This window comes from Triticum aestivum, chromosome 1D (assembly GCF_018294505.1).
Source record: "Triticum aestivum cultivar Chinese Spring chromosome 1D, IWGSC CS RefSeq v2.1, whole genome shotgun sequence".
Taxonomy (NCBI): domain Eukaryota; kingdom Viridiplantae; phylum Streptophyta; class Magnoliopsida; order Poales; family Poaceae; genus Triticum; species Triticum aestivum.
Genome location: NC_057796.1, coordinates 116,678,027 through 116,687,852, shown reverse-complemented (window position 1 = coordinate 116,687,852; position 9,826 = coordinate 116,678,027). Strand labels below are relative to the sequence as shown.

The window sequence follows — 9,826 nt, the reverse complement described above, 5'->3', positions numbered from 1 at the left end:
ATTTTCATGTCTTTTTTTCTTTTCCTTTGTAGTTTGATTATTATTGGCTTTATCAATAAGAAGAGCTCAATGTATTGCTTGGAAACTGTCCTACTCCATTCGTACCGGTACCGGTGCATAATCTCAAAACTCGTTCCTTCTTTTTGTCCTGAAAAAATAAACCAGCCAATAGGAGTCATGCGCAACCCCGGGTATTTGGGGCGACTGGGTACAAATAATTGCGGTTGATTATATCAGCGGTTAGATAATACGTCAACCTCCGCTTCAATTTGCATTTCCTCTTCTCTGCATACCCTGCTTAAGTGTCCACCATCTTCATCGTCCCCGGCAGGTCGTGCTACACATTGGCACATACTCTGCAGCCACGTCGAGCGCCAGCGAAGACGACAGTTCGGCCAGTAGTCAGGCGCCCGATGATAGGTCAACATCGGAATCATCCTGCTCGTCTTCCATGAGTTCGGCGTCGATCCCAGACCTCGATTATATCCGGATCATGGAAGGGACGCCGCCTCTGGAGTCGTCAGATGACAACCAGAGAGACGAGGAGTCATCGGAGGACGGAGAAGAGGACGATGATGATGATGAGGAGGAATGGTCGAACAAGGAGGAGGAGGGCGACGACAGCAACGATGATGACGACGGCGACGACGATGAAAAGTCAACCGTCGGCGGCAAGAAGCGTCCTCGCCAAGACAATGTCGCGGGGCCATCCAACAACAACAACAACAAGGACTAAATTAAACAGACTATACATATCTCTATTTCCATTCGCTCATATTAATTTGCTATCTCTGTTTATTCTGTCAATCTCATCGCAGACGGTTAGTTATAAGTATTCGACAGAGATCTTCTACATTATCGCCCACAGGTTGGTTTGTTGAACTGTGTGCCCTGACGAGCACACAATTCACAAAAAAGACCATATGGGCTGTCTATAATGATCGCACACAATTCTGCTTACCGACCTGTTTGCCGGTATCACACACATTTTCTTACACCGAATCGTTTGTGTTCACCTCGATCATCGCAAATAGTTCATCGAAGCGAACTGTATGCCGTATATCGCACACACATTGATATGGCTGCCCGTTTCTATTGTTCTGTCTAATCGCAAACAGTTCGTATGGATCAACCGTATGCTTAGCATCGCAGACGCAACTAAAATCTGAACCATGTTTGATGTGCCCGCCATCGCAAACGGTTTGCACCTTTTTTAACGGTTATTTTACACCACCGTTTGCGATTATTGCATCGCATACAGTTTCGTCGAAGGGTCTCCGATCGTAGTGTCGCGTTAGCAGCATCCTGTAGTAGTGTCTAGTCGTTTCCCCTTACCATCTGTCACGTTTTGCATTGGACAATTTGATATTGTCATGTTTTGCCCTGGACAATTTCATATTGAATTGATTTTGCTAGTACAGAGCAGAAATATAGTGCCTCTTCATCAGACCAAGGATATCCATGTTCGCAGTGATGAAAGAGGTGAAATCGATACAACTGAAATTGAGCATCCAATCATTGAATCATGTCCTGCACCTCCAATGTAGGCTCACCCTGTCAATAAATTCACATGCAAACCACTAATATTACTATCTAATGACAATACAAAAAGAGTAGCGAGATAGTAGCAAACCATGTACCTTCGTGATGAATAGCTCATAGTGCCACCAATTGGATATAATGGTTTGGAAGAAAACATGCTCCTAATGTTGAACCATTTGGACTTTTTGTGCAGTTCCACTAAAGTCGAGCATCCCTGTTTGCACAGATATTGAAAGTGTGATTACTATAAAAGTGGCACTAGTTGAAGCATAGACTCACAAATATAAGCATTGAAATTTCTTAATGGGAAAAGGTAGTAAGACTGTTTCTAACCATTTGTTTGAAGGAATAAAGTCTACACCAGCAGTATCTTCCAACTGGTCAGTACAGTTGAGCACACATAGTAGTGACGTCTGACAAAATATCCACGCAAGCACTACCCATATATAGGTGGCGTACCAATTATGCCGACGCCAACACTATCTGAAAAAAATAGTGCTGGTGTTGATGAAAAATGGCATGCCATCAACGAAAATTGTGGCTAGACGTTTTCTCCAATAGTGAAAGCAACCAAGGTGGGTTGGATGAGGAGGGAGGATGCCGCAACTGCTGACTCCCATTATCAAATAACATATGGTATGTGATTCAACAAGGTTGTATGAATCGGCTTTGCTCTGAACAATTTAGAAGAAATTTGGCTGAAAAAGATGTGAGAAGATGTAATAGTTGACAGGAAATAAATTACACACGAGGGAGGGGAATAGGAAGATTGAATTGTGCCTGAACATGGCGGAGGTACACGACGAGGATGCGGCATCCATGGCGGAGTTGGACAGCGGCACTGGGCGGCCATGGAGGAGGTACACGGTGGCGCCGCCACATGTCATAATCGGTTAATCCGTACGACTGAGATTCGACTTAGGAAGGACATGGTTTGATGCGGGCGCCACGCGACAACCCACACAATCCGCATCTCTGGGTATTCTAACCGCGCAAAGGGAGGCAGAATGATCTCACCACTCGGATTCACTCGCATTAACTAGTAGGGTGGGGCTACTTAAGGCGAAACTAGCCGCGTTTCCACTATTTTTTCTAGTTTTTTTATTTTCTTTTGTTTTCCAACCAGTTTCTCTGTTTTCTTTGTTTCTTTTTTTGTTATTTTTCCTTGGGTTTCTTTATTTGTTTCTCGGTTTCTATTGGTTTTTCTTTTTTCTTTTTTCTTCGGTTTTCTTTCTTTCTCTTTTTCATCAGTTTTTTCTTTTTACATTTCTAAGTTTTTTTGTTTTTTTGTTTTTCTGTGTTTCTTTTGGTTTCATTCTACATTTTTCGTATATCTCAAGCACATTTTTTTCTATTACATGTTTAATATTTTTAATACAAATTTAATATATTTAAAATACATGGTCAATATTTTTGCTATACACTTTTTTTAAAAGGTTCAACTTCTTGGATACCATTTTCAAAGACAAGTTTAACATTCTTTGAATACATTGTTAACATTTTTTCTATACACATTTAATATTTTCAAAGATAATTTTAATAATTTTTTAATACATGGTCAACTTTTTTCTAAGCACATTTAATATTTGTTAAATACTCCCTGCATCCCAAAATAAGTATCTCAACTAAAGTTGAGATGCTTATTTTGGGATACTTATTTTGGGATGGAGGGATTACAAGTTTAACATTTTTTGAATAAATGTAAAAAAATCTATACACATTAAAAAATCGAAGACAAGTTTAACATTTTTGGAATATACGGTCAACATCTTTTTCTATACACATTTAAATATTTTGAAAGACAAGTTTAACATTATTTGAATACGTGGTCAACATTTTTTCCATACACATTAAAAAAATTCAAAGACAAGCTTAACATTTTTTGAATATACAGTAAAAACATTTATACTCATTTAACAATTTTCAGATACAGATTTAACAATTTGAATACATGGTTCACATGTTTTGTATACACATTTGTCATTTTAAATAAAAAATATTTTCCCAACACTTTCAACATTTTTCTAAAAATCTTGGATTAACATTTTTAAGTAAATGGTCAACATTTTTCTATGCACCTTTCACACTGTATATTTTTTCTGTACGTGATAGTTTTTTATACACATTTAACATTTTTAAATGCCTGATTAGTATTTTTTAACATGTTTTATGTAATTTGTTTTTTGTAATATAGAGCACCTGAAAATGTAAAGTAAGGCAAAACAAAAAACGAAAAAAAAAGAGTATGGCTTGTAGCCTCTGTTTGGTGGCGCGATGGGCCGGTCCAATCTAAACACGTCTCCTTGAAGGCGAGACATATCAACGCGTAATTATGTGGGCTTGGATGCGGGGCGTGGGCAGCCCACATCCACTTGCAGCATGAGTAACATCCATCTAAGAATTTTAGGACAGCGGGAGGCCTAGGGCGCCACCCCGGGGTTACACAAAAATACATGTCAATGCAAGCATGGCAAGGTCTGAGTTGAGAGGAGCGGCATCTGCAGTGTGCCGAGATGATGATGGACGATATTTGGACAACTTCTCTCTGGTTGTCCGAGGAATTATCGATGTAGCCACTCTCGAGGAGATGGCATGCAGAGAAGCTTTGGCTCTGGCAGAAGACTCGATGATTCAAAATGTTATAATTGCTTCTGATTCGAAGCAGGTGGTGAACGACATTGAAAGAGGGACTAGTAGCACTTATGGTTGTATCATTAGTGAGATTAAGCAGCGAGCTAGTTTAATTAATTGTAAATTTATTTTTGAAGGTCGGGCATCAAACACTAATGCAGATAGGTTAGCTAAGTTTTCAAACACTCTTGATCAGGGGCGACATTTTTGGTTCATCCATCCCCATGATCCTTGTTGTATACCACTTCATGTGGACTATGATCAATAAAGTTTAGCTATACCCCTAAAAAAAGAATTTTAGGTGATTCTCAAAATAAGAGAGATGTTCTGTATGAGGATAAATATCGAAGTCCGTTTGCTACTGCCAAGTTTATTGAAAACTTCCTGAGGGAGATGGGGGACATGGAGCGTCCGCGAGCTGCCGAAGTTGGTCATCTTGTGATGCTGTCGAGGTGGATTCCACCAACTGAAGGAGCAGCCAAAGCAAATGTTCATGGTGCAATTTCGTTTCAGATAACAGGTGTACTGCAGCAGCGATATTCAGAACTGAAGGTGGAGTATTTTTGGGTGCTTCGGTCCAGGTGATCAATGCTGTGATAGACCCATCATGTGCAGAAGCTATATCTTGTAGGGAGGCATTGTTTTTAGCGTTCAGCGTGCAGATGTGACATCAGATTGCATGGATCTTGTACGTGCTATGGAGAAAGGGAGCAGAGGCGGGAATTCCATGATCATTAAGGAGGTTGCGAGTTTGAGTGCTGAACTAGGAGATTTTAAGTTTAAATTTGAGAGGAGAGTAGACAATGTTGATGCTCATAACATTGCTAAGAACTCTTTACATCTTCTGCAAGGCCGTCATGTCTGGCTTTTGGAGCCCCCGAGCTATGTAAAATTTTCCATTTGATGAATAAATAGGCTCGGGTGTTTTCGCTAAAAAAAGGTGATTCTAAAAAAAGAATTTTAGGTTTTGCTCAAAGAAAAAAATATAAAAAATTTAGGATGGAGGGAGTACTACTACTAGTTCGAAGGATCAGGAGCAAAAACAGAGCAAACAGAGGGCTCATCCGCTCCGAGGCGCAGAATTGAAGCCGAAACTACACTCTGCTCCCTTTATTCATACGCACACTGTGTCATATCACAATGTACAAAAAACACAACTCCACGGAGCGCGCCACCCACCAGTTGGGCGGCCTGGCTACCCCGCCCCCCCTCACGCGCACGAGATATGCGCCGCCTCCTCACCGCCGACGCGCTGCAAGGCCAGGTTCGGCGCCGGAATGCACTGCGTAGCCGCGGCCGCCGTCGGAGAAGGGGTTGCTTGCGCTACTTGCGCCACTGGCAGTCTGGCATGGGCAGCTGCTGTTGCTTGACGGAGGCGGCCCTCTTGCAAGCGGCCATGGCGAAGGTCTGGTCGGCCAGCGGGACGACCGGAAGCTTGTCGCAGTTGCAGATCTCGATCATGAAGCCGTCGGGGTCGTGGAAGAAGATCTGGTCCACGTAGATGCCGTCCTCCTCCACGCACCGCTGTATGTACGGGATGCCCAGCTCCTTGAGCCGCCGCTCCACCGCCACCATGCTCTCGCACTGCACACAAAACACGCATTTTGCTCGGCCATTAGTCTCAGAAGGTTTTGTTATTTGATGAACGAAAATTGATCTCAGAAGTGGACTTCCACGTTGTTGAGCTAGTGAGACATCGTGACTCAGCATGCAACTCGTTTCTATGTGGTGAGCGGTGACTAGACCTGTGGTATCCATCGTGCATGACAGAGAACCAGTGCAACACGACGGAGCAAGAAACCAACGCGTGAAATGAAAGATTTATGCGCCGTGCACGTACGTGTGCACACCAGCCCGACCCGTCGTTGTCGGCCACCGATGTAGTAAAATGAGCTGTCACCCATGATTGATCCAAAGAACCGATCGATCGCACGTAAGGCCAACTCTAGCGCATGGCCTCAAACGGACATTCGTTTTGTTCGGATTTGTCTGCTTGAGTAAAGTAATGGAGTCGTGTTCGTACAGTTTCTGAAATGCAATGGCCGTGCGTCTAACACGCGGACGCATCCTGGCCGCATCATGTCCACGTACATTTTTCTTTACAACCCATAACTTTTTTCATCATTGTTTTTGATACATGAGAATACATCACTAAATTTTGACTAAAAAAGTAAGACCAAAGAAAACAAGAACACAAGAATACATTTTAGAAGATATCCAACTTCCATAACTGCTCCTATAAATTGGATTAGTGCCTTCTCGTTGTATTCATTGTTGATCTGTGGAGGCTCGATCTTGCGTGCTTCTTTCTTCTTCCAGCGTAAAGAAGTAGATGTTGCTTCCTCACATCTAGCCTCATGTCTAGCCTCTATTCTAGCAACAAATGCACTAGTCTCATCTCTAGCCTTCATGCTAGCTAAAAGTGCACGAACATCTACTAAATTTCGCTCTATCAATATATCGATATATTCTTCTTTCCAATACCAAAACTTGCATCCATTCTACACAATAAAATTTTAAGTTAGCACAACTAGTCAAATTCAAGAGCACAACCGAAGCTAAAGTAGCACATACCCCATCGATTGAGCACTTGATGAACACCCATCCGGAATGTTCCGGCGTTGTAGACACGTGGCCTAAGACCGTCTTTGCGCAGTCGTCGCACTTAATAAGTGGCAACGATGCGCCGATGAGCTTTGGGGCCAGCACTGAGCCCGGCTGACCGCCGTTCATGTATCTGCCGGCGGACCACCGACGGTGTAGATCCGAGCGGCTAGAGTAGGAGCCAGTACCTGCATGCGGCCTTGCGGGCTTGCCGGGACCTTCCGGCCTGGTGCCCGGCCAGTCCATGGCGCGGCGCGGCCTCCCACAGCCGGGTGAGCTCAAGACCGACCGGATCCGCTCCAAATCCGGCCGCCGGGTGCGCAAATCAGGTGGTCGTGGTTGGGTAGCTCGGGGGCGTCGAGGGGAAGGGGGCTGGGCGAGCGCGCGTCCGAGCTGCACAACTGCAATGGCAATGGCGGCGGCGGCGGCGGCGAGGGGCAAGAGTGGAGAAGAATGGAGAAGAGTGGAAGGGGTGCGGCTGGAGGGGGAGGGGGCGGATAGAAAATGGGCCCCTGTGCCACTGATGGGTGGGCCAGGGGAGGACACGTGCACACAGCCTGCCCGTCCGCGCGCTGTCCGTTTCGCCCAAAAATGACCCAAATTTAGGTCGGGATGGGTCGAAAGCGGACGGAAAACGAAAAAAATCCGTTTGCATTCGCACGCTGGGCCGTCTGTATGTCCGTTTTATCCCAAACCAACGCATCCGAATAGGATGGGATCGCTGCTGGAAGTTGGCCTAACGGCACTGTTACTCGCGGCAGACATGAGGGCCGTCGCCGGCGACAAGACGCGGACGTCCCTTTCGTCACACCCTAATACTTCCTTGAGAGAGAGAGAGGAGAGGGAGAGCTGCCTTGCTGCTGGGACCAAGCTGTGGAGGTATACCTATCTATGATCCATGTGTGATGTGGCTGTGTTTGTGGGAAAAGCAACCCCCTGCTCTGTTGTTGATGGAGATGCCCGAACTGCTTTTGGCCACGGGCGACAAGTTAGGAAAAGACATGCAATGCATACGTGCGTTCTAGAGACTTCCACAAGCAACCCTCTTGAGGCTAGGTTTTTTATTGGTGGTTCTGAATCTAGACCACATATGCATGCTGCAACATTTTGGAACACTGAACTCTGTACTTTCACTGAACTTTAATCATTTTCGCTGAATTTTGATAATAGATCAGGATCATTTTCGAAAAATTAGAGAATAATTTTGCCTAACCTAAAAAAAAGTGAGAGATTAATTTTGCCAAACTCAAATTGCACCTAGCGTTCGAGAAATGTTGGGTAGGCTTTCCTGGGTAGGCATACATAGCCTTTCCACGGAACACGGGTCCGAGGAACCTTGTGTTGCAACGTGGCCAACCAGTTCACGGTTCCTTGACACAGCATGGCTACCAACGAACGATTGAATGCCTACTTTCTACGCCCGTTTCTTCATGCCTATCTACCTTTGTCACCGCGGACAGCGACCCGGTAAGTGCATGTACCGTGGGATAAAACCGCACTGTATGAACATGTGACGTGCAAGTACTGGACACACAGTCACACCCACTTCGATGTGCATGTGAACACAATTTGCCGGCTGTGTAACACATGCATCCTGCCATGTTTGTTGTCTGCCTCTGCCCCAGGGTCTGGCGCCTTTCATTAGAAGAAAATATCTCGTTTAATCATTGGCTTCTTTCAATTTTGAAGTTTGGTTAAGGGTCGGGACGAACAAGTTCCTTCCGCATAACGTTGTATCAAGTTGTGCTGAAAGCAACCCCCGCATGTGCCAACAAGGGTTGGATAAACGTGACGGGCATAAAAAGGAGGAGCTAACGACGACGGAGAACCTAACCTATCTCGCCTACGTACGGAGCAAGTTAATTTCCTTCCTCTCATAAGAAGATGACCGTTACAAATTTCTTCGGCAGGGGGAGATGCTCCCGTCGATTACGAGACATCTATGATGACTTTGTCAACCTCAAGATATTATACCGGCTGAGTATCTCATATGTATTTATAGGTGCTAGTGTGTGCGCGTTTGTAGGGACGAGTGTATATAAGCCTATGTGATTATATGGCGTTGAAATAACAGAAGGAAGGCAACCGTTACCATCTTTCAGTCACGGACAATGTATCATAGCCACATCAGTTAGCAACAGTGTTAGCAACCAAATCGAAATTAACTACCTACGTACCTGGAAAGAGATGTGGTTATCCTTGGGGTTGATCTCCTCCTTCGCCGGTAAGCTCTCGGGATGCTCCGACAGTAGCAGGTGGATACCGATGCCGTAGTTGAACAGCCTTCATCCGTAACAACAAGAAAACCATTATCAGAGATCCAGAGCAGTGCAATTAACACCGACGCTCGCACATATTGAGCTGGTCCGGTTGGATCTGTTGGGAATGCAGTATTTCAAAAAAATTACCTATGATCACGCAAGATCTATCTAGGAGATGCATAGTAACGAGCGGGGAGAGTGTATCCATGTACCCTCGTAGACCAAAAGCGGAAGCGTTTAGTAACGCGGTTGATGTAGTCGAACGTCTTCAAGATCCAACCGATCCAAGTACCGAACGTATGGCACCTCCGTGTTCAGCACACGTTCAGGTCGATGACATCCCTCGATCTCTTGATCCAGTTGAGAATGAGGGAGAGTTCCGTCAGCACGACGGCGTGGCGACGGTGATGGTGAAGTTACCGGCGCAGCACTCCTCCTAAGCACTATGACGATATGAACGAGGTGTTGAACTGTGGAGGAGGGCACCACACACGGTTAAGAGATTGTCTGTTGTTTCTTTGGGGTGCCCCCTGCCCCCGTATATAAAGGAGGGGAGGAGGAGGCCGGCCAACAAGGGGCGCGCTAGGGGAGGGGAGTCGTACTAGGACTCCAGTCCTAATAGGATTCAGCCCCGCCCTTTTTTCCTTCTACCGGAGGGGGAAAGGGGAAGGAGAGGGAGTAGGAGAAGGAAAGGGGGGTGGGCGCGCCCTTCCCAAGTCCAATTCGGCCTCCTTCCTTGTGGGCTGGTTAGCCTCCCTCCTATGGCCCATAAGGACCACATCTTTCGG

General features: G+C 45.3%; 1 pseudogene; it reads right to left on the bottom strand.

Moving 5' to 3' along the window:
- Positions 1-4,966: 4,966 nt before the first annotated feature.
- The window catches only part of LOC123166532 (uncharacterized), a 13,398-nt pseudogene continuing 8,538 nt past the window's right edge, over positions 4,967-9,826 (bottom strand).